At 39.5% G+C, this 25,818-nt stretch overlaps 3 pseudogenes; all 3 read left to right on the plus strand.

Annotated features, from left to right (window-relative positions):
- LOC149173173 (dolichyl-diphosphooligosaccharide--protein glycosyltransferase subunit 1B-like) overlaps positions 1 to 9,270 on the plus strand; it is a 165,811-nt pseudogene extending 156,541 nt beyond the window's left edge.
- Positions 9,271 to 13,666: 4,396 nt separating this feature from the next.
- On the plus strand, positions 13,667 to 14,902 carry LOC149173174 (dolichyl-diphosphooligosaccharide--protein glycosyltransferase subunit 1A pseudogene; annotated as a pseudogene).
- A 656-nt stretch (positions 14,903 to 15,558) lies between these two features.
- On the plus strand, positions 15,559 to 20,537 carry LOC149173175 (dolichyl-diphosphooligosaccharide--protein glycosyltransferase subunit 1B pseudogene; annotated as a pseudogene).
- Positions 20,538 to 25,818: the final 5,281 nt, after the last annotated feature.

Consider the following 25,818-nt stretch of genomic DNA (forward strand, 5'->3'; position numbering starts at 1 on the left):
GGGTGAGATGTATTGGGCTTATTAAAGACTTGGTTGTAAGTTTGGATCAGATCCCCACAAAGAATGTCTTGATGGATGTTGTCGTGGCTGACATTCCTCCCCGCTTTGGTATGCTCCTTTCTAGATCTTGGGGAGCAAAATTGCAAGGAACAATACAACTTGATTTCTCCTATGCAACGATTCTCGTGTTTGGCCAAATGAGAAAGTTGTACCGGGAACAGAAAATGAAATACATGATCACCAGCAAGGAGAAACCAATTAATCATCCGGTTAATTATGTACATACAGATCTAGAGTCTTTTGTTTTGTATTCAGATAGTTTCAATGATTTTGATAGTCAGTTAGTTGTAGCAGATGATATTCCAGAAATAGCAGAGAATTTCAGAGAAGTTTTGAAGAAAGAACGACAAGAACAGCAAAACACCATTGAACAATCAGCTGGAGGTAATGGACAGCAAGCAGAAAAATTACAGCAAACAACATTTCAGCACTTGGCAGAAGAGGAAGATGGTTTGTGGACCATGGATTTTGATGGAGCAGTGGGCAATGATGGTGTTGGAATTGGTATTTGGGTACGTAGTCCTTTTTCCGCCTCAGACAAAGTGCCTAGTAATGTGTGGGTATGTTCTTACAAGCTTGCTTTTGATTGTTCGAACAATGAAGCTGAGTATGAAGCTTTGATCGCTGGCCTGAAAATTCTAAGAAAGCTGAATGCTAAGAGGATTGCAGTATATGGCGACTCCGAGTTGGTGATTAAGCAAGTTAAAGGCGAATATCAAACAAAACATCCTCGGATGCGGGCATACCGGAACGCTGTTCTAGATATCCTGAAGGTGTTTTCAGATTATACATTGACGTGTGTGCCTCGTATTCAAAATAGCATTGCAGATGCACTTGCTAAGGCAGCCAGCAATTTGAAGATTCCTATGAACTCAAGCAATAAATTTGAAATCCATGTGAAGCACCGCCCAACTGTCCCGAACAATCAGAGACATTGGCAAGTTTTTCAAGATGATGAGGAGATTAATGATTTTCTGCAAAACAAAGGTAAGTTCAAGGATACTTCAATGGATGTAGAGCATGATGATGGTAAAGATGAGGTCCAGATAAATCAAATGGAAGTGTTGCAGCTTAAGGACAATGTAATTCCTAAAGGCTTGATACCTTTAGAGGAGCTCTTTGATCATGATGACGTAGCCTGCAAACCGACATTGCAGCCAACAGAAAAGGGAGTTGAAGACGTGAATCTTGGAACAGCCGAGCATCCGAAGATGGTAAAGCTCTCCAAAACATTGCCACCTAAGGTAAAGGCCAAATATATCAGCTTGTTGTCATCTTTTTCCAATGTGTTTGCTTGGGACTATTCTGATTTGAAGACATATGATACAAATATAATTCAGCATACCATTCCTATTAAGCCTAATCAAAAACCTTTCAGACAAAAGTTAAGAAGGCTTAATCCAAAATTGCTGCCATCAATTGAGAAGGAGATAAATAGGCTGTACAAATCAGGAATTATTGTTCCCATCCGCTTTTCTGATTGGATATCTAATTTGGTGCCTGTGCGAAAGAAGACCGGTGAGATTCGTTTGTGCATTGATTTCCGAAATCTCAACAAAGTTTCATTGAAGGATAATTATCCGCTGCCCAAAATGGATCACATACTACAGTGAGTAGTTGGAGCATCACACATGTCACTACTCGATGGTTATTCTGGATATAACCAAATTTTAGTCCATGAAGATGATTGAGACAAAACAGCGTTCACCACTTCGTGGGGAACCTTTCATTATGCAAAAATGCCTTTCGGTTTGAAGAATGTGCGCGCTACTTTTCAGTGGGCAATGGACTTGGCTTTCGCAAATGAGAAGGATGTCTTCTTAGTGGTGTACCTTGATGATTTGACCGTGTTTCCCAAATCAGATGATGAACACTTGCTTCATTTGAAAATTGTCTTTGAAAAGTGCAGAAAATATGGTGTGTCGCTCATTTGCCATGGATGAAGGCAAACTACTTGGGCACATTATCTCAAAGGATGGCATCCGTATCGATCCAGCACGTGTGGAAGAAATTCAGAAAATTGGCTTGCCCCGGAATAAGAAAGAAATTCAATTGTTCAATGGTAAGATGAATTTTTTGTGTCATTTTATTCCTAATATTGTTGAGCATCTTAGGGAGATTACAAACATGCTTAAGAAGGATAGCCAAGTGTCATGGATGGAAGAGGCTGTGAAATCTTTCAATTTAGTTAAATTGGTTCTTTCTTCAGCTCCGGTTCTAATCAGCCCGGATCATACTCAGGATTTTATATTGTTTTCTTTTGCTTCGGAGCATACAATGGCAGTTGTGTTAATGCAGAAAAAAGATGAGCATGAGAGACCCATTGATTTCTTCAGCCTGATCATAAGATATGTTGCTTTGAAATACAACATTATCGAGAAACAAGCCCTTGCACTTGTAAAAGCACTAAAAGATTTCCGTGTGTGCATTCTGCATTCTCATATTTTAGCTTATGTTCCTAACGCTGCCGTCAAAAATGTTTTGGTTCAGACCGACCCAGAGGGAAGACGTGGCAAATGGATAGTAGCTTTGCTGGACTATGATGTGGAGATAAGGCCCACAAAGCTTGTTAAAGGTCAGGGATTGGCGAAATTGATGGTTGAATCAAATTTACACATCTTAGACATAAATCTGATCGCTGCCTTGTCTGATGAAAATGAGGAAAGTTCTTCGCTTTAGGTATCAGAAATGTTTGTTCTTTCTCCATGGTATTCAGATATCATATATGTACTTCAAAATTTGTCTGCACCACCTGGTATGGCTAGAAACAAAGCGAGAACTATTAAGTTGAAGGCTGCAAAATTTTGTGTTTTAAATTCTACACTTTATTGGAAAGATCCCAGTGGCGTTTTGCTAAATTGTTTGGTGGAAGAAGAAGCGAAGCAGGTCATAGAAGATTTCCATAAAGGGGATTGTGGCGGTCACCTTTTTTGGAAAACAACAGCAAATAAATTTTTGAGGGCTGGATACTATTGGCCAACATTGTTTGCTGATGTGTTTAAGGCTGTCAAGAGCTGTCATAATTGCCAGCTTTTTGAAGGGAAACAAAAATTACAGCCCTTGCCGCTTAAACCCATTGAGGTGAGTAGCTCCTTTTTAGTAGTGGGGGTTAGATTTTATTGGTGAAATTTATCCTTCTTCTTCAGGTCAGCATAGCTGGATCATCACGGAACGGATTACTTCACGAAATGGATTGAAGCAATTCCCACCAGGCAAGCTATGGATACGGTAATAGTTTCATTCCTTGAGAATAATATTTTGTCTCGTTTTGGTTGCCCGAATAAGTTAATAACTGATAATGCAGCAACTTTCAAGTCAAAAAGGATGGTTAAGTTTTGTAGTAAATATCATATTACTTTGGGGCACTCAACTGCCTATCATCCGCAAGGCAATTGATTGGCGGAGTCTTCCAATAAATCTTTGGTTAATATCATCAAGAAAATGTTGGAAATGAACAAGAAAAGTTGGCATAAGAAGCTGGTACATGCTCTTTGGGCAGATCGAGTGAGTCAAAAGAAATCTATTGGAATGTCTCCTTTCGAGTTGGTGTATGGAGTGGACACAATGTTTCCTTCATCTCTGGCTGTCTCGGTAGTCAAATTGCTTCAAGAAGCAGGCAGCGAGGAGGATCCTATACAGCGAAGACTTAGTCAGATGATTCATTTACAGCAAACACGGAAATCTTTCAAAACACATTCAAGTTACAGGAACGCATAAAGAAGATCTATGACAGAAAAGCTAAAATAGATAAATTTCAGCTGGATGAGATAGTTTTGAGGTGGGATGCAAGAAATGAAGAAAAGGGCAAGAATGACAAGTTTGAAAACCTTTGGAAAGGTCCTTTTAATATTGCAACATTTCGGGGTTAGAACGCTTTTCTTCTTAAGGAGATGAACGGGGAAGATTGTCCAGGAGGGCCGGTCAATGGTCGACTGCTCAAGCGGTACATTTTCTGAGTTTTTCTGTTGTTCTATTATCATTGTAAATACCATTTTATTTCAGTTTCACTACAAGTGTGCTGTGATCTTTTCTTCAGTCTGGGGCCCGAAGTGAAGGCTATAATTCTAAAGAAAGATTTTAGTTTTAAGTCAGTTTGTTTAGTCAGTTTAGTTTTAAGTCAGATTTGGTCTCAATCAGTCTTCAATTAAGTTTTCAGTCAATAAATATGTCAAAATATTTTGTGTTGTCTATTGAAATAATGACTCCATAGCCCAATGGATGAAAGGCACTGTCTAGCTATCCCAGAGATCTACCGTTCTTGGAACCTCTTTGGAGCTACCATCCCCATTGGAGCCAATGTTAGAGTCGGTCCTTACATCCCTCCGTTAGAGATATGTTCGCTTTTTTGCATAACATTATTAGGTGTCTCGCTCATTCCACTTCGTTGCATTTTGCTAGGGGCATGCCATTGACTGACGAGAGGGTCTGGTCGTCTTGTCTTTCCTCATGCTTGTACCTGCAGAGCTAATTAAAATTCCTCAAAAAAATCACTGAAGTTCAGGTCACGTCATCACAGTCATAAATAATTATTTTCATTAAAAAGAGTCTTTAGTCCTAGAGTCTAGGGTTTCAAGTCTTTGGATATATGTGATAAAAGCTCGCAGGCCATGAGGTTGGTTTCGAAAGTTTCCTATTTCATATTTTTATTCCCAAAAACATTTGAAGACATTTTTTAGTTCAAAACTCTGTTTTGAATTGGAAATTATCAAATTTAGTTTTTGTAATATGGATGTATTTGTTTGACCATAAGAGGTTTCAAAGCAAGCCTCTAATTTTTTCCAAAGCCAAATGCCAAAATTCCTGCAAAAAAGTCAAGACAATCATCAGTCAGAGATTCAGAGAAAGAATGAAAAATCAAAGACAGAATTGTATTAAATGATAAAGTGCCAAAAGCCAAACATTATAAAAGTGGGTTATGGTTTAATGAGATATTTTATAACCCACTATAAAGCATGGAAAACAAATCATTTTCACAAATTTCTCAAAGCAAGACCAAAATAGAGTGTTGAAGATGAAGTGGAAACGTTTCAAGGTTGTGGAGTTGAAGGAGAAGTGCGCGCTACGCACAGAGAAGGCGCGCTATGAATTGGGGGCGCGCTACGCACTGGGCATCACCGGCCTGTGCAAAATTACATGTGCGCTACACATTGGGAGCGCGCTATGCATTGGGTAAGCGCGCTACGCCTACAAATTCAGAGCCAAAAAAATTTTTCTCCTTCGTCCGGATCCACACCAAATCGCCTCCAACTGTTTGCAAGCAATCTGATTTCAGCACAATGTCAGAGACGGATTCAATTTATGAATAGGAGCATGACAGTGATTCCACAGCAGAAATTAATGTGCCACGGAGGTCTCATAAAAGTCGCAAAAGTGGTAAGCAACTCAGGGAGGAACCTACTTCTTTGGTTCAATTGCATGCTTGCGCACTTGCAATGGATTGTTTTCGCTATCAGTCATGCTACCACTATTGTGAGTTGATTTCACAAATTCAGCATCATCATGAGCTAGCTCGTCTATTTGTTCTACACTTACATGATGGCCATGTAAATCTTACCAGAGTAGATTTCATTCTGTCACCAGAAACCATTGCTCAGGCCACCAGAATACCAAATGTAGCAGAGGAATGGAACAAGAGACAGCAGCTAGATAAATTCTACTATGAGCCATACATCAAACCTAGGTTTATAAGGCAGCTAAGCAAGGTATTTCCATTCAGATTTCTAAAGGATGAGTTTGCACCCTTGATGAAGCTTATCATTCGATATTTCAGTTGTGAGGGCAGATTCTCGCGCCTCTATACGTACCATATTCATTTGTTGATGCATTTCACGAGGGTACGTATGATGAGCATTCCATACTTCATGTATCGCAATATAGAGAGGATGACATATCTTGTACAGAGGAAGACCCCAGCACAACAACATAGAAGTATATATCATTATGCGCTGATCAAAATCATTATGGTACAGCAGATCACACAGCAGGGCATCACTTGGGAGGATTTCATCTCCCGTGACTTCTTCACAGTGCTACAACCACCTCCCGAGGTAGTTCATGATGAGGGAGAGCCTTCGCATCAGTTTGACATTCCTGAGACCGAGCATATCAGTGCTCCAGTGTATGTGACATACCAGCGAGGCCACAGGGCCTTATTTGCAGCTACACGACGAGTACTATCTCCACATGGCATGGAAGGGGTCTCGCCTTCTTCTTCAGCACAGGTACAGGTTCAGGACAGAGGCAAGAGGCCGATGCATGAGGAGAGCCCATTAGGAGGCCATGATATTGATGTTACACTCAGTGATGTGGATGGGAGCTATCTTGGCTTGGAATTGAAAGAGGTCATCCAAAAGTAAAAGGTTGAGATTGACAGCTTGAATGAGAAGTTGCTGAAGGCAGAATGTCTGATCAAACATTTAGAGCAGTGCAATAAGAAGCTAGAGGACCAGCACACACTTATAGAGCTACGACAAATCCGTGAAGACCGAAAGTTGGCCCGGAAAAGACCTGGCGATTTGACACCTTTTGAGCAGCAATTTTGGCTTGAGAAAATCAATCTACATCTGGAGGAGTTGTTAGCGAAGGCCAATAGAGACAAAGACATGCTCCATCATATGAAACATCACTATTGGGCTCGCATGCACGTCGGTAAAGAAAAAATAAAGATTTTGAAAAGGAGGTTGAGCAAAGCACTAAAACGGCGAAAGAGGCCTAATCCACTTCGGATTTTGGCTGAGGCTTCTGTGGCTGAGCATGATACATGATAGAGGGCCTTCACTCTTGTTATCACTGAAAAGTCTGTTGTAAAAATTTTTAGCTTAGCTTAAAGACAGCGTGTTTTCGCAGCACATGAATCCGTTAGCAGTTTAGCAGCGCCATCTGTTTTAGTGATTTCATAGCGAAAACACTGACCTTGCATTGGCTGCGCTGCGAAATTGCGCAAATGACAGATATTTAAGGGAAACTTCTAGAAGCACTACAGAAAGCTGCACATGTGGCATTGGCAAGCTGCCCTCCAAATTGCCCAATTGCTCATATAGAACGAACCATTTCTACAGTACTTATAAAGGTGGTACGGAAGTACAGTAGCAAACGGCCAGAAGTTATTGTAATGGCTAGGGAAAATATTTCTGGTGTCACTACTAAAGAGTTAAAGTTAGAAAGATCCAGAAAAGACCACAAAGTTCTTGGGAGCCTTGATGATAGTGTGCCAAAAATTACATCTTTGCAAGGTTCCCACTGAAACATTGAATGTAGACTTGTCAGTTATATCTCCAACTAAGAAGCGTGGGAATATGGAAAATAGGTTTAAAGCAGAGAAGGAAAAGGTAATCTGGGAAGAGATTTCGGCATCTTTGTTCAAGCATGGAATTGATCGTGGTCCAGACCAGTGTAAATCTCTATGGACATCACTGAGTACAAAGTATGAGAGTCTTCTCCGAGGAGAGACAAACATCATTAGATCTTTGTATTGCGGAGCGGATGAAAATAGCCCTTGATGGCATTATAATTGCAAGTGTGGATCCATGCCCACGTAATGTTGAACTTGGTCAAAACATTAAGATTGCTCTTGATTTTTATGTGCAGTAGCAAAGAATGCGGTATGCAGTCCATGATGGTTATGTTCTTCAGAAGGCTATGATGTTTCTCCCATTGGCGGGGAGGTTTTAGCTGACTGGCTTATGAGGTTTTTTACGAGTAAAAAAAGGGATGAAGCGAAGAAACATCTATTCTATATACATTTTCAAGATAAAAAGCCCCTTGTCTTTGCAGCTCTTTATGACACATGGCAAGATTTTGAAGGAGGAGTATTCTTTACATTTACTCTTTTGACTACACGTTCCTCTAAGGCGTTGGCGTGGCTTCATGATTGAATACCTGTTATATTGGGGACGGAGGGCGCAATTGAGAAATGTTAAATTCATTTCAGAATCAGAGGAGATTGATATTGTTGGCAGAAGCCGAGAAGCGATGGCTATGGCCATGACTGTATTACTTGTGTGTTTTAGTTTTTTTATTCATGTTCTTAATGCAGAACAGTCTCTGCGTATCCGTCTGCCTTCATAAGATGCCGACTCTTCAGATGGCTAATTCTTCAAACATTTTATGCGCATTCTGTCTGCCTTCATAAGATGATGCCATAATTCAGAAGATGCCAAAGCCGAAAGGAATGGAGCTCGTGAAAAGCTCAGCACGGCATCTAATGTCTCATACATCGCGGCTTCTTATGTCAAATTCGTAGAATCGGGGGTGCATCGCCGGATTGACTTGACATCACACATTGTACAGGTTGTTACATCCTCGAAGGTTGAAAATACTGGTTTGGGTACGACTTCAGAAGTTCTTCTTGCTTTTCCTCCTGACCAGGTCGAAAATCCGGCGTATCTGAAAGCAGCTGCCCTTGAAGGAAAGGATAAAAATAAGGTTTCTGTTCCACTTATAGTAAGCCCTTCTCAATTGGAGGATGCACCTGGTGGTATAGTTTTATTTTCAATCTCTTTTGTGAAGGCATTAAAAAAGGGTGACACTGTAACTATAGAAGTGCTTTCAGTCTTCACACATTCAGTGAAGCTTTTCCCTGAAGAGATCTCTCAGGCACAAGCGCAGCTTGTTCTTTATCGTGACAGTGCTTACTTTCTTTCGCCTCATCTGGTTGAAGCGCAAACTACAGCCATCAAGACCCCAAGTCCTAGAATAGAATCATATTCCAAAGTTGATCCCACAAAATTGGTGGATACAGAACTTAAATATGGTCCATATGAGAATCTTGCTGCATTTTCATTTTCACCTTTTATTGTTCACTTTGAAGATAACCAACCATTTGCAGTTGTCAAGGAGCTGGTGTGAGAAATAAAAATTTCACATTGGGGAAATGTTTAGATAACTGAAAATTATTACTTTTTTCATGGTGGTGCTCGAATCAGAGGTGGTTTTTCAAGGATTGAATATCAAGCAAGATCCAATGCTAGAAGTGCACCATCTTTTAAGAGTCTAGTGGCAAGACTGCCACCTCGAGCACATTCAGTTTATTACCAAGATGAAATTGGGAATATTTCTACCTCACATTTGAATGCTGACTCTAGAAAAACAGAACTAGAAATTGAACCTCGATATCCTATGTTTGGAGGCTGGCAAGCCACTTTTACAATAGGCTACGGCTTACCTCTACAAGATTTTCTCTTCCAAGCAGCTGAAGAAGCTACCAAGTAAGGAGATTGACAGTCGCATATCTTCTCATGAGCAGAAGCTTATTGTTTTGAAACAGGAGGTAGATGAGTGGTTGCAGGTAACTGATGTCCAGTTAGTCTGATAGGTAAAAAGTTCACTGAGAGGAAGGTTTTCTTTTTTGTTATAATTGAGGATGGCATGGTGGAGGGACTTGCAGATTCCACATCAGAATTAAGGTCACTTGAGCACCAGCACTTAAAGGAATACAGTGATACATGCAAATGAAGCTGCATAGATGAACATTGGAAATGCAGGAGGTTTTCTCTATAATACTCTGTTTACTGAAATGCAAGGGTGGTTGCACAGGAAAGAGACATGAATGTTTTCGGTCCATTAATATCTTCAGTTTCCTGGTGTTGAAGGTTTTACTTTCTATGTTTGTTGCAAGACTTTAAATTATACAGCGGGTAGCCTTGTAAAGGTTTTATAAGCTGTTTTAACCTAATTGATTTGGAATGTATTCCATATCAATAGTGTTTGTTAAAGACTATGAGCACATCTTGCAGAGGCATATTTACGCCTTGTTTAGTGATCTTTGGAAAATGGGTTCTGTAAGAATAAAGATTCTCACTTAAAGCTGATGTGCTCGATTCAGATTATAGAATGTGCCATTGTTTTGTGCGCTTAAGGAATCAGAAATGGAAACAATTTCAGATGGCAGAGCCAAACATGAGTTTGATGCAGATTTCAATTCAACACATAAGGAAGCAGGTATTGAAACAACAGGACAGTTACATGAGAAAGATGGTCAGTGTTCGGACCTTGCTGATGTTGAAGCTACACACTGGCAATCATTTAGCTATGAGAGGAAGACTGTGTTTTAAATCACACAGCAGTTTCGTAGTGCGCTACGAAACTGCTGTAGGTGATGATTTTAAGCGCAGAGCAGCTATTGTGATACTGTGAGCGGGAGTTGAGGAAGAGAAACACCTGTCTATCAATACCACCTACAGCACATCAGAAACATGGCAGCATTCCATACCTGGGGTTATTAAAAGATTTGGGAACATGCCGCTACACTTTCGGAGAATGTTGGGAGACAGAGACCGTTAAAATAGAGCACATCTTTTGGTCAATTAATGAGCCATCAGCGCTTTCAAGCATCCAAAGTCAGCGTTCCTTGCATCTTTAGCTCAGCCATCTCAGCCTAACTGAAGGAGGACAGCTGTCAAGGATCCAAGAAGAATCAAGCATACGAGGAGAATGGAATTAGTGTTTTAGTTTGATTAGGATTTTGTGTAATTACAGCTCAGCATGTTTGTAATTAATGAATTAGTTAAATAGCATGTAGGAGTAGTTAATAGGGCCTTCGAGCCCATTCTAGAGAGAGAGGAATAGATTCCTATAAAGGGATCAGATTAGGATGTAATAGGGGTTGGAGATTTTATACAAAAACAGAGTTTATTTGGGCCAATGTAAAGACTTATTACAGTAATAGTAAAGCAATGGTTGTTTCTTCTCAAGATTCTCAATGGATTATATTGTTCAAATATGATGGTGGTTTATTCTCTTAATGTTCTTTTACAGCCTTGTTATAGCATAATCACTCAGAATTCATTTTTAATGCTCTGACTTCCTGTATGTTTGGCAAGCTGTGGTTTATGTGAAATATGTTTGAACATCTGATGCAAAGAGCCTTGACTTCCATGAAGTGACTGTGATTTTGTTTACTAAATGTGTGAGACTCCATAGCCCAATGAAGACCAATTTGATATGTGTCCAACCAGCTTTGTTTTTATAAATTTGTGAAGAGTTAGCCATCTGTTGTTGTGATTGATTTTTATCAAAAGTCTGTGAGAGAGCCCTCTCTGACCAAGGAGGCTAATATTTGGTCTAAAGTCTGGTTGAAAGAGTTACATGAAATCTTGCTTGGCTGCAGCCCTTAGTATTGATTTTGTGATAACATTTTGGTGCGTCTGCCGGGAGCCTGATGATTACTTATTCCCGAAATTTGAAGATTGGATTTCTGAAGGTAGCAGGAGTTCAAAATGATTTTCGAGGCTGAAAAACTACCTTGGCGACTCCATTGTTGAAGAATTCAAGGTTTATACATTCATGGTGATTCCACTGGAGTTATGAAGGACCCAGAAGCTGCCATTCTTTGTTCAAGGTATGCATGCATAGATTTCTCAGGAATTCATGGTTTCCCAAATCATTTTCCCAAGGATGCATATTTTCTAAAGAATGGTCCAAAATTCAACGGTGAAGATTTGAGTTTAACCTTGAAGCATATATCAGATTTTTGTGAATTTACACAGCTTCTTAGAGTTAAACATGAGGATGTTTGCATTATGTTATTCTATGATTCACTTCAAGGGAAATGCAAACAGTGGGTTGAATGCTTTCCTGCCAAATCCATTAAGTCATTTCAAGACCTTTGGCTCATGTTTTTGGAAGAATGGATAGATAGGTCAGAGTTGGTGGCAGACTCTCCCTCAGTTGAAGGTTTCAAACAATGGAATGATGATCATAGTAAAGAAGAAACAAATGAATCTTTTTCTTTGTCATTATCCTCATATTTAAAATCTTTTGACTGCAAGGCAGAGGATAGGATGAGATTTTTGGATGAATTTGCTGAGGACCTTGAAAAAGAAATTGAAGGTTTAGAAGGACAAATTCAGGCATATAGTTTCCATGATCATGATCATTATTCTCAGAAATTTTCTATGGCAGAACGCAAGGAGACAATGCTGGTTCCTTTCTCTTTCACGATTGAGGAACTGAACACTGTGGTTGAAGATCAGTTTGCACAGCTGGAAAGTTACAAGGAAAACCAAGCTGATCATGTATTCTGGGATCCTGTAGCTGAGTACATGGAAGATTTTTACTCTCCAGTATTTCAGTTTTTCAAAGAAGATCAGAGACAATTTCAGTGGCAGCGGTCATCACACCATCATATTGGCTCTGAATTCCGATGCAGTCAAAGAAATCAAGTATCAGATAAAACAGAGGATTGGCTACATTGGAAATTTCATATTGATTGAGCAGAAAGAAGTTGAAATGGTTAGGGTAGGTAGGTAGAGGTAAATGCAAAATAAGCTCAAGGTCAACTGAGCATCTTTCAGTAGAAATAGCTTTCTTTCTCCTACAGTCATGCTAGTCAAGCAAATTTCTGTTGTCAAATAAAAGGCACAGGAACTGCAGGTTCTTAGTGCACCACAAGGGCACACTATCCCAAGTGGAGCCGCTATTATCACTGAAAAGTCTATTGTAAAAATTTTTAGCTTAGCTTAAAGACAACGTGTTTTCGCAGCACATGAATCCGTTAGCAGTTTAGCAGTGCCATCTGTTTTAGTGATTTCGTAGCGAAAACACTGACCTTGCGTTGGCTGCGCTGCGAAATTGCGCAAATGACAGATATTTAAGGGAAACTTCTAGAAGCACTACAGAAAGCTGCACATGTGGCATTGGCAAGCTACCCTCCAAATTGCCCAATTGCTCATATAGAACGAACCATTTCTACAGTACTTATAAAGGTGGTACGGAAGTACAGTAGCAAACGGCCAGAAGTTATTGTAATGGCTAGGGAAAATATTTCTGGTGTCACTACTAAAGAGTTAAAGTTAGAAAGATCCAGAAAAGACCACAAAGTTCTTGGGAGCCTTGATGATAGTGTGCCAAAAATTACATCTTTGCAAGGTTTCCACTGAAACATTGAATGTAGACTTGTCAGTTATATCTCCAACTAAGAAGCGTGGGAATATGGAAAATAGGTTTAAAGCAGAGAAGGAAAAGGTAATCTGGGAAGAGATTTCGGCATCTTTGTTCAAGCATGGAATTGATCGTGGTCCAGACCAGTGTAAATCTCTATGAACATCACTGAGTACAAAGTATGAGAGTCTTCTCCGAGGAGAGACAAACATCATTAGATCTTTGTATTGTGGAGCGGATGAAAATAGCCCTTGATGGCATTATAATTGCAAGTGTGGATCCATGCCCACGTAATGTTGAACTTGGTCAAAACATTAAGATTGCTCTTGATTTTTATGTGCAGTAGCAAAGAATGCGGTATGCAGTCCATGATGGTTATGTTCTTCAGAAGGCTAGGATGTTTCTCCCATTGGCGGGGAGGTTTTAGCTGACTGGCTTATGAGGTTTTTTACGAGTAAAAAAAGGGATGAAGCGAAGAAACATCTATTCTATATACATTTTCAAGATAAAAAACCCCTTGTCTTTGCAGCTCTTTATGACACATGGCAAGATTTTGAAGGAGGAGTATTCTTTACATTTACTCTTTTGACTACACGTTCCTTTAAGGCGTTGGCGTGGCTTCATGATTGAATACCTGTTATATTGGGGACGGAGGGCGCAATTGAGAAATGTTAAATTCATTTCAGAATCAGAGGAGATTGATATTGTTGGCAGAAGCCGAGAAGCGATGGCTATGGCCATGACTGTATTACTTGTGTGTTTTAGTTTTTTTATTCATGTTCTTAATGCAGAACAGTCTCTGCGTATCCGTCTGCCTTCATAAGATGCCGACTCTTCAGATGGCTAATTCTTCAAACATTTTATGCGCATTCTATCTGCCTTCATAATATGATGCCATAATTCAGAAGATGCCAAAGCCGAAAGTAATGGAGCTCGTGAAAAGCTCAGCACGGCATCTAATGTCTCATACATCGTGGCTTCTTATGTCAAATTCGTAGAATCGGGGGTGCATCGCCGAATTGACTTGACATCACACATTGTACAGGTTGTTACATCCTCGAAGGTTGAAAATACTGGTTTGGGTACGACTTCAGAAGTTCTTCTTGCTTTTCCTCCTGACCAGGTCGAAAATCCGGCGTATCTGAAGGCAGCCCTTGAAGGAAAGGATAAAAATAAGGTTTCTGTTCCACTTATAGTAAGCCCTTCTCAATTGGAGGATGCACCTGGTGGTATAGTTTTATTTTAAATCTCTTTTGTGAAGGCATTAAAAAAGGGTGACACTGTAACTATAGAAGTGCTTTCAGTCTTCACATATTCAGTGAAGCTTTTCCCTGAAGAGATCTCTCAGGCACAAGCGTAGCTTGTTCTTTATCGTGACAGTGCTTACTTTCTTTCGCCTCATCTGGTTGAAGCGCAAACTACAGCCATCAAGACCCCAAGTCCTAGAATAGAATCATATTCCAAAGTTGATCCCACAAAATTGGTGGATACAGAACTTAAATATGGTCCATATGAGAATCTTGCTGCATTTTCATTTTCACCTTTTATTGTTCACTTTGAAGATAACCAACCATTTGCAGTTTTCAAGGAGCTGGTGTGAGAAATAGAAATTTCACATTGGGGAAATGTTCAGATAACTGAAAATTATTACTTTTTTCATGGTGGTGCTCGAATCAGAGGTGGTTTTTCAAGGATTGAATATCAAGCAAGATCCAATGCTAGAAGTGCACCATCTTTTAAGAGTCTAGTGGCAAGACTGCCACCTCGAGCACATTCGGTTTATTACCAAGATGAAATTGGGAATATTTCTACCTCACATTTGAATGCTGACTCTAGAAAAACAGAACTAGAAATTGAACCTCGATATCCTATGTTTGGAGGCTGGCAAGCCACTTTTACAATAGGCTACGGCTTACCTCTACAAGATTTTCTCTTCCAAGCAGCTGAAGAAGCTACCAAGTAAGGAGATTGACAGTCGCATATCTTCTCATGAGCAGAAGCTTATTGTTTTGAAACAGGAGGTAGATGAGTGGTTGCAGGTAACTGATGTCCAGTTAGTCTGATAGGTAAAAAGTTCACTGAGAGGAAGGTTTTCTTTTTTGTTATAATTGAGGATGGCATGGTGGAGGGACTTGCAGATTCCACATCATAATTAAGGTCACTTGAGCACCAGCACTTAAAGGAATACAGTGATACATGCAAATGAAGCTGCATAGATGAACATTGGAAATGCAGGAGGTTTTCTCTATAATAGTCTGTTTACTGAAATGCAGGGGTGGTTGCACAGGAAAGAGACATGAATGTTTTCGGTCCATTAATATCTTCAGTTTCCTGGTGTTGAAGGTTTTACTTTCTATGTTTGTTGCAAGACTTTAAATTATACAGCGGGTAGCCTTGTAAAGGTTTTATAAGCTGTTTTAACCTAATTGATTTGGAATGTATTCCATATCAATAGTGTTTGTTAAAGACTAGGAGCACATCTTGCAGAGGCATATTTACGCCTGGTTTAGTGATCTTTGGAAAATGGGTTCTGTAAGAATAAAGATTCTCACTTAAAGCTGATGTGCTCGATTCAGATTATAGAATGTGCCATTGTTTTGTGCGCTTAAGGAATCAGAAATGGAAACAATTTTAGATGGCAGAGCCAAACATGAGTTTGATGCAGATTTCAATTCAACACATAAGGAAGCAGGTATTGAAACAACAGGACAGTTACATGAGAAAGATGGTCAGTGTTCGGACCTTGCTGATGTTGAAGCTACACACTGGCAATCATTTAGCTATGAGAGGAAGACTGTGTTTTAAATCACACAGCAGTTTCGTAGCGCGCTACGAAACTGCTGTAGGTGATGATTTTAAGCGCAGAGCAGCTATTGTGATACTGTGAGCGGGAGTTGAGGAAGAGAAACACCTGTCTATCAATACCACCTACAACACATCAGAAACATGGCAGCATTCCATACCTGGGGTTATTAAAAGATTTGGGAACATGCTGCTACACTTTCGGAGAATGTTGGGAGACAGAGACCGTTAAAATAGAGCACATCTTTTGGTCAATTAATGAGCCATCAGCGCTTTCAAGTATCCAAATTCAGCGTTCCTTGCATCTTTAGCTCAGCCATCTCAGCCTAACTGAAGGAGGACAGCTGTCAAGGATCCAAGAAGAATCAAGCATATGAGGAGAAAGGAATTAGTGTTTTAGTTTGATTAGGATTTTGTGTAATTACAGCTCAACATGTTTGTAATTAATGAATTAGTTAAATAGCATGTAGGAGTAGTTAATAGGGCCTTCGAGCCCATTCTAGAGAGAGAGGAATAGATTCCTATAAAGGGATCAGATTAGGATGTAATAGGGGTTGGAGATTTTATACAAAAACAGAGTTTATTTGGGCCAATGTAAAGACTTATTACAGTAATAGTAAAGCAATGGTTGTTTCTTCTCAAGATTCTCAATGGATTATATTGTTAAAATATGATGGTGGTTTATTCTCTTAATGTTCTTTTACAGCCTTGTTATAGCATAATCACTCAGAATTCATTTTTAATGCTCTGACTTCCTGTATGTTTGGCAAGCTGTGGTTTATGTGAAATATGTTTGAACATCTGATGCAAAGAGCCTTGACTTCCATGAAGTGACTGTGATTTTGTTTACTAAATGTGTGAGACTCCATAGCCCAATGAAGACCAATTTGATATGTGTCCAACCAGCTTTGTTTTTATAAATTTGTGAAGAGTTAGCCATCTGTTGTTGTGATTGATTTTTATCAAAAGTCTGTGAGAGAGCCCTCTCTGACCAAGGAGGCTAATCTTTGGTCTAAAGTCTGGTTGAAAGAGTTACATGAAATCTTGCTTGGCTGCAGCCCTTAGTATTGATTTTGTGATAACATTTTGGTGCGTCTGCCGGGAGCCTGATGATTACTTATTCCCGAAATTTGAAGATTGGATTTCTGAAGGTAGCAGGAGTTCAAAATGATTTTCGAGGCTGCAAAACTACCTTGGCGAATCCATTGTTGAAGAATTCAAGGTTTATACATTCATGGTGATTCCACTGGAGTTATGAAGGGCCCAGAAGCTGCCATTCTTTGTTCAAGGTATGCATGCATAGATTTCTCAGGAATTCATGGTTTCCCAAATCATTTTCCCAAGGATGCATATTTTCTAAAGAATGGTCCAAAATTCAACGGTGAAGATTTGAGTTTAACCTTGAAGCATATATCAGATTTTTTTGAATTTACACAGCTTCTTAGAGTTAAACATGAGGATGTTTGCATTATGTTATTCTATGATTCACTTCAAGGGAAATGCAAACAGTGGGTTGAATGCTTTCCTGCCAAATCCATTAAGTCATTTCAAGACCTTTGGCTCATGTTTTTGGAGGAATGGATAGATAGGTCAGAGTTGGTGGCAGACTCTCCCTCAGTTGAAGGTTTCAAACAATGGAATGATGATCATAGTAAAGAAGAAACAAATGAATCTTTTTCTTTGTCATTATCCTCATATTTAAAATCTTTTGACTGCAAGGCAGAGGATAGGATGAGATTTTTGGATAAATTTGTTGAGGACCTTGAAAAAGAAATTGAAGGTTTAGAAGGACAAATTCAGGCATATAGTTTCCATGATCATGATCATTATTCTCAGAAATTTTCTATGGCAGAACGCAAGGAGACAATGCTGGTTCCTTTCTCTTTCACGATTGAGGAACTGAACACTGTGGTTGAAGATCAGTTTGCACAGCTGGAAAGTTACAAGGAAAACCAAGCTGATCATGTATTCTGGGATCCTGTAGTTGAGTACATGGAAGATTTTTACTCTCCAGTATTTCAGTTTTTCAAAGAAGATCAGAGACAATTTCAGTGGCAGCGGTCATCACACCATCATATTGGCTCTGAATTCCGATGCAGTCAAAGAAATCAAGTATCAGATAAAACAGAGGATTGGCTACATTGGAAATTTCATATTGATTGAGCAGAAAGAAGTTGAAATGGTTAGGGTAGGTAGGTAGAGGTAAATGCAAAATAAGCTCAAGGTCAACTGAGCATCTTTCAATAGAAATAGCTTTCTTTCTCCTACAGTCATGCTAGTCAAGCAAATTTCTGTTGTCAAATAAAAGGCACTGGAACTGCAGGTTCTTAGTGCACCACAAGGGCACACTATCCCAAGTGGAGCCGCTGTTATCACTGAAAAGTCTGTTGTAAAAATTTTTAGCTTAGCTTAAAGACAGCGTGTTTTCGCAGCACATGAATCCGTTAGCAGTTTAGCAGCGCCATCTGTTTTAGTGATTTCGTAGCGAAAACACTGACCTTGCATTGGCTGCGCTGCGAAATTGCGCAAATGACAGATATTTAAGGGAAACTTCTAGAAGCACTACAGAAAGCTGCACATGTGGCATTGGCAAGCTACCCTCCAAATTGCCCAATTGCTCATATAGAACGAACCATTTCTACAGTACTTATAAAGGTGGTACGGAAGTACAGTAGCAAACGGCCAGAAGTTATTGTAATGGCTAGGGAAAATATTTCTGGTGTCACTACTAAAGAGTTAAAGTTAGAAAGATCCAGAAAAGACCACAAAGTTCTTGGGAGCCTTGATGATAGTGTGCCAAAAATTACATCTTTGCAAGGTTCCCACTGAAACATTGATTGTAGACTTGTCAGTTATATCTCCAACTAAGAAGCGTGGGAATATGGAAAATAGGTTTAAAGCAGAGAAGGAAAAGGTAATCTGGGAAGAGATTTCGGCATCTTTGTTCAAGCATGGAATTGATCGTGGTCCAGACCAGTGTAAATCTCTATGGACATCACTGAGTACAAAGTATGAGAGTCTTCTCCGAGGAGAGACAAACATCATTAGATCTTTGTATTGCGGAGCGGATGAAAATAGCCCTTGATGGCATTATAATTGCAAGTGTGGATCCATGCCCACGTAATGTTGAACTTGGTCAAAACATTAAGATTGCTCTTGATTTTTATGTGCAGTAGCAAAGAATGCGGTATGCAGTCCATGATGGTTATGTTCTTCAGAAGGCTATGATGTTTCTCCCATTGGCGGGGAGGTTTTAGCTGACTGGCTTATGAGGTTTTTTACGAGTAAAAAAAGGGATGAAGCGAAGAAACATCTATTCTATATACATTTTCAAGATAAAAAACCCCTTGTCTTTGCAGCTCTTTATGACACATGGCAAGATTTTGAAGGAGGAGTATTCTTTACATTTACTCTTTTGACTACACGTTCCTTTAAGGCGTTGGCGTGGCTTCATGATTGAATACCTGTTATATTGGGGACGGAGGGTGCAATTGAGAAATGTTAAATTCATTTCAGAATCAGAGGAGATTGATATTGTTGGCAGAAGCCGAGAAGCGATGGCTATGGCCATGACTGTATTACTTGTGTGTTTTAGTTTTTTTATTCATGTTCTTAATGCAGAACAGTCTCTGCGTATCCGTCTGCCTTCATAAGATGCCGACTCTTCAGATGGCTAATTCTTCAAACATTTTATGTGCATTCTGTCTGCCTTCATAAGATGATGCCATAATTCAGAAGATGCCAAAGCCGAAAGGAATGGAGCTCGTGAAAAGCTCAGCACGGCATCTAATGTCTCATACATCGTCGCTTCTTATGTCAAATTCGTAGAATCGGGGGTGCATCGCCGAATTGACTTGACATCACACATTGTACAGGTTGTTACATCCTCGAAGGTTGAAAATACTGGTTTGGGTACGACTTCAGAAGTTCTTCTTGCTTTTCCTCCTGACCAGGTCGAAAATCCGGCGTATCTGAAGGCAGCTGCCCTTGAAGGAAAGGATAAAAATAAGGTTTCTGTTCCACTTATAGTAAGCCCTTCTCAATTGGAGGATGCACCTGGTGGTATAGTTTTATTTTAAATCTCTTTTGTGAAGGCATTAAAAAAGGGTGACACTGTAACTATAGAAGTGCTTTCAGTCTTCACATATTCAGTGAAGCTTTTCCCTAAAGAGATCTCTCAGGCACAAGCGCAGCTTGTTCTTTATCGTGACAGTGCTTACTTTCTTTTGCCTCATCTGGTTGAAGCGCAAACTACAGCCATCAAGACCCCAAGTCCTAGAATAGAATCATATTCCAAAGTTGATCCCACAAAATTGGTGGATACAGAACTTAAATATGGTCCATATGAGAATCTTGCTGCATTTTCATTTTCACCTTTTATTGTTCACTTTGAAGATAACCAACCATTTGCAGTTGTCAAGGAGCTGGTGTGAGAAATAGAAATTTCACATTGGGGAAATGTTCAGATAACTGAAAATTATTACTTTTTTCATGGTGGTGCTCGAATCAGAGGTGGTTTTTCAAGGATTGAATATCAAGCAAGATCCAATGCTAGAAGTGCACCATCTTTTAAGAGTCTAGTGGCAAGACTGCCACCTCGAGCACATTCGGTTTATTACCAAGATGAAATTGGGAATATTTCTACCTCACATTTGAATGCTGACTCTAGAAAAACAGAACTAGAAATTGAACCTCGATATCCTATGTTTGGAGGCTGGCAAGCCACTTTTACAATAGGCTACGGCTTACCTCTACAAGATTTTCTCTTCCAAGCAGCTGAAGAAGCTACCAAGTAAGGAGATTGACAGTCGCATATCTTCTCATGAGCAGAAGCTTATTGTTTTGAAACAGGAGGTAGATGAGTGGTTGCAGGTAACTGATGTCCAGTTAGTCTGATAGGTAAAAAGTTCACTGAGAGGAAGGTTTTCTTTTTTGTTATAATTGAGGATGGCATGGTGGAGGGACTTGCAGATTCCACATCAGAATTAAGGTCACTTGAGCACCAGCACTTAAAGGAATACAGTGATACATGCAAATGAAGCTGCATAGATGAACATTGGAAATGCAGGGGGTTTTCTCTATAATACTCTGTTTACTGAAATGCAGGGGTGGTTGCACAGGAAAGAGACATGAATGTTTTCGGTCCATTAATATCTTCAGTTTCCTGGTGTTGAAGGTTTTACTTTCTATGTTTGTTGCAAGACTTTAAATTATACAGCGGGTAGCCTTGTAAAGGTTTTATAAGCTGTTTTAACCTAATTGATTTGGAATGTATTCCATATCAATAGTGTTTGTTAAAGACTATGAGCACATCTTGCAGAGGCATATTTACGCCTGGTTTAGTGATCTTTGGAAAATGGGTTCTGTAAGAATAAAGATTCTCACTTAAAGCTGATGTGCTCGATTCAGATTATAGAATGTGCCATTGTTTTGTGCGCTTAAGGAATCAGAAATGGAAACAATTTCAGATGGCAGAGCCAAACATGAGTTTGATGCAGATTTCAATTCAACACATAAGGAAGCAGGTATTGAAACAACAGGACAGTTACATGAGAAAGATGGTCAGTGTTCGGACCTTGCTGATGTTGAAGCTACACACTGGCAATCATTTAGCTATGAGAGGAAGACTGTGTTTTAAATCACACAGCAGTTTCGTAGCGCGCTACGAAACTGCTGTAGGTGATGATTTTAAGCGCAGAGCAGATATTGTGATACTGTGAGCGGGAGTTGAGGAAGAGAAACACCTGTCTATCAATACCACCTACAGCACATCAGAAACATGGCAGCATTCCATACCTGGGGTTATTAAAAGATTTGGGAACATGCTGCTACACTTTCGGAGAATGTTGGGAGACAGAGACCGTTAAAATAGAGCACATCTTTTGGTCAATTAATGAGCCATCAGCGCTTTCAAGCATCCAAAGTCAGTGTTCCTTGCATCTTTAGCTCAGCCATCTCAGCCTAACTGAAGGAGGACAGCTGTCAAGGATCCAAGAAGAATCAAGCATACGAGGAGAAAGGAATTAGTGTTTTAGTTTGATTAGGATTTTGTGTAATTACAGCTCAGCATGTTTGTAATTAATGAATTAGTTAAATAGCATGTAGGAGTAGTTAATAGGGCCTTCGAGCCCATTCTAGAGAGAGAGGAATAGATTCCTATAAAGGGATCGGATTAGGATGTAATAGGGGTTGGAGATTTTATACAAAAACAGAGTTTATTTGGGCCAATGTAAAGACTTATTACAGTAATAGTAAAGCAGTGGTTGTTTCTTCTCAAGATTCTCAATGGATTATATTGTTCAAATATGATGGTGGTTTATTCTCTTAATGTTCTTTTACAGCCTTGTTATAGCATAATCACTCAGAATTCATTTTTAATGCTCTGACTTCCTGTATGTTTGGCAAGCTGTGGTTTATGTGAAATATGTTTGAACATCTGATGCAAAGAGCCTTGACTTCCATGAAGTGACTGTGATTTTGTTTACTAAATGTGTGAGACTCCATAGCCCAATGAAGACCAATTTGATATGTGTCCAACCAGCTTTGTTTTTATAAATTTGTGAAGAGTTAGCCATCTGTTGTTGTGATTGATTTTTATCAAAAGTCTGTGAGAGAGCCCTCTCTGACCAAGGAGGCTAATCTTTGGTCTAAAGTCTGGTTGAAAGAGTTACATGAAATCTTGCTTGGCTGCAGCCCTTAGTACTGATTTTGTGATAACAACTCCGAATTTGAGCAAATTCGGAGAAATTTTTGTCATTTTGAAATTTTTGGCTTGCAAAACAGGTTTTTCAGTTCAACGCGTAGCGCGTCGACGCACTCGCTTATGATTGGGACACTTGCTGGAGGAAAACTTTATAGTTTTGGATTTTTCATGGTAATTTATGCATGCTCTAATATGGCTGAGGCATTTCATCAAGTTCTGGATGATCAAAAGGGTCAAAAACACCATGAAAATCACCTTTCTGCCACCTTTTGCACCAGCAGGAAGTACTTGTGGGAGAATGAAATTTTGAAGGGGCAAATGAGCTCCAAATTGGGAAATTCCACTTGGGCTGGATAGCAGACATCCAGGGCTTTCCAACCAGCTATTGTGAGCTTGATTTCGATGTCAGGAAGTGCCCCAAAAATAGGCTGAAAGGCGCGCTATGCATAGAGCTTAGGCGCGCTACGCATAGAGGTTTTTGGTCAAATTTTCATCCTCCAGCTCAGGAATTCGGCCAGTTTTCACCAGTTTCACCTTCTGATGTAGTATGTGACTTATTTTGATGTAATTTGATGTGTATGATGTAACTTTGGCACTTATTTACCTATTCTAGATGATTCATTCACAAAATAGCAAAAATTTAATGTAATGAATCAGTTTCCCTTCTTTTAGAGGCAGGTTGTTTGGATGCCTAGTTTTCAGCTCTATGTTTGGAATTAGTTCAAACTGCTCCTAGGAGGAGCTCAACCCCTAGAGGCTAGGAGATAGGTTGGCATGGTCTATATTATGTAGATTTTCAGTCAGTAGCAAGGGTTGGACTATTGGGAAAGTTTTGGCACACTATTGTACATATCTTCTGCATTTTTGCTAAGGAAAGATCAGAGGTTTTGTAGCACCTGTTGGGATTCATGTGGTTTTCAATTTTGATGGTGTGTTCTCTCAGTTATTTGTAAGTTATTTAATGTTTTAATGTATGCCATTCCCTTCTTTTTCTTCCGAAACTAAATGAATTAGTAAGTGAGGTTGAATCCATTGATTTTAGTGCTCTACCTTTAAATTTGTTTAGTTTTATATGTTTTCATCAGTCTAGAGAGGATTCCTGTTTCCCCTTGCCCTTTTCAGCTCCTTGTCATTCTGATCCATCCATACATATGATAGAAAAGCATTAAAGCTATTACCTACCTTGCCCCAACTCGAATTTTGCAAAGATCTGGTCTCATCCCTGAGCCCAAATTTGTTTTTTCCTCATTTTTTCCAACAAAACCCCAAAAATTTTAAATCAAACCTACCTATCCATTTACTAGCCTAAAATCAATATCCATTACAAGTCATCTCAGCTCCTTTGAAGACTTTTTGCCGAGATAGACCCGGAGAGAGCCCTCTCCTGTCCTCGTAGGGCTAGCTACGAGGCTGAGCTTGGTTTGATGTGGCCTTGAGTCTCGCCTTTCCTCAGCCTAAGGCATATTCCAGCGCTAACATGTTGTTCTTACAAAAACAATTTCACACAAGTATGCTCAACTCTCTCTACCTCACAAGCTGGCTATTAGCCAACACTTAGCCAATTTACACTACCTTCCAAGCCCCCATTTCCTTGTGAAATTCCTAGGATGAATAGCCCGTATATAAAAGAAATTCATGCTTCCAAAACTATGCAATCCTAATGAGGTCCTCTTCCTAATTTCATGCATGATATTTACAACTCAGTAAATCATACACCTGATAGTACATTGTCCCTCCAATCTTGTCTCAACTGGGTCTTTCTCTTAACTGACATGCATGAGTTTCTCATGAGGGAATCTTCAGTTAACTAGAGTAACACTTGTGGATGCACCAGTGCACCAACTGACTATTAGTCCTCTATTAGTTCCACAAACAATTAGAACTAATTTAACTGACCATAACTCAGTAAATTGAGTTATCTAATTACAACTCAATTTAAACTTATACAGGACCCCTAAAATTTAGGGAGAATATATACATGACTTCCAAAAGACTTCCAACTCGAAATTCCTAAGCTAATTAAGTTAATTAACCTTAATTAACTATTTACAAGTTGCTACGAGAATAAAATTTGATTTTAATTCACAATTTAATTCAAGGACAAATTAAACTAGAATTTCTTGTTGCAATTTCTCAACACTCCCTCTCAAAAAGAAAGGGATTATCAGTTACCCCAATCCTGTCTCTATGAAACATGAATTTACATCTTGACAATGCCTTTGTAAAAATGTCAGCATCTTGCTCCTCTGTGGGAATGTACTCTAAAAACATGATCTGCCTCAATACACAATCTCTAAGATGATGATATTGGATATCAATGTGATTGGAACTATCATGAAAAAAATGGATTTTCAGAGAGTTTGATACAACTTTGATTATTGCAGTAAATTGCTATCGGATCCATCTACTGACCAAATAGACCAACCGGGTCTTCCTCATCCAGATGCCCTCAGATGTTTCCTAAATTTGATCCATGTATTCCGCCTCTGTCAAACTGAGTGCAATCCATCTTTGTTTCCTATTGTACCAAGAAACTACCGCTAACCCAATACTGAAAATCCCTCCTGATGTGCTTTTCTGATCAGATGGACTCCCCACCCAAACTACATCCGTGAAGCCTTGAAGCTTCACTCCCTCTATCTGTTTATACCATAATCTGTACTAAGTAGTTCCCCTGAGGTATCAATACATGCTTTTCTACCTTCCAATAAAGCTTGGTGAGCCTAACCATCACTTTAATCAATTGGTTAACAGCATAGCATAAATCTGATCATGTGTTCACCAAGTATATTAGTGAACCCACAAGTTTCCTGTAAACAGTAGCTTTTACTACCTCTCCTGAAGTAGCATCCTCCTTCCTCCAGTTACCAGCTAGAGGAGTCTCCATAGGCTTGCAGGCCTCCATGTAGAACCTCCTGAGTATCTCGTTGGCATACTTTCCTTGAGACACAAACAAATCCCCATCACACTACCATACTTCCATGCCTAGAAATTAATGCATGAGCCCCAAGTCCTTCATCTCAAAGTCTGTCAGTATGAGATCATCAACATAAAGTACAATGATCATCAGTTTACCCACCACTATGTGGTACAAGTTTGCATCAATTCACTCCTCGTGAAGCCCAACCTGGTGAAGTAGTTGTCTATCTCGGTGTACCAACTGTTAGGTGCTTGCTTTAGCCCATACAATGCTCTCTTGAGTCGGCACACATGCGACTCATGGTCAAAGGTTTCAAAACCTTTAGGATCCTCTCTATACACCTCTTCCTCAATCATGCCATTAAGGAAGGTTGTCTTTACATCCATCTGATGTATCTTCCACCCCATCTGCCTGATAGTGCCAATATAGATCTGATTGAAGAGTACATTGCATT

Source organism: Pinus tabuliformis, chromosome 4_2, assembly GCF_031772625.1.
Source record: "Pinus tabuliformis cultivar Carrire ecotype Pingquan chromosome 4_2, CPIR1, whole genome shotgun sequence".
Classification (NCBI taxonomy): Eukaryota; Viridiplantae; Streptophyta; class Pinopsida; order Pinales; family Pinaceae; genus Pinus; species Pinus tabuliformis.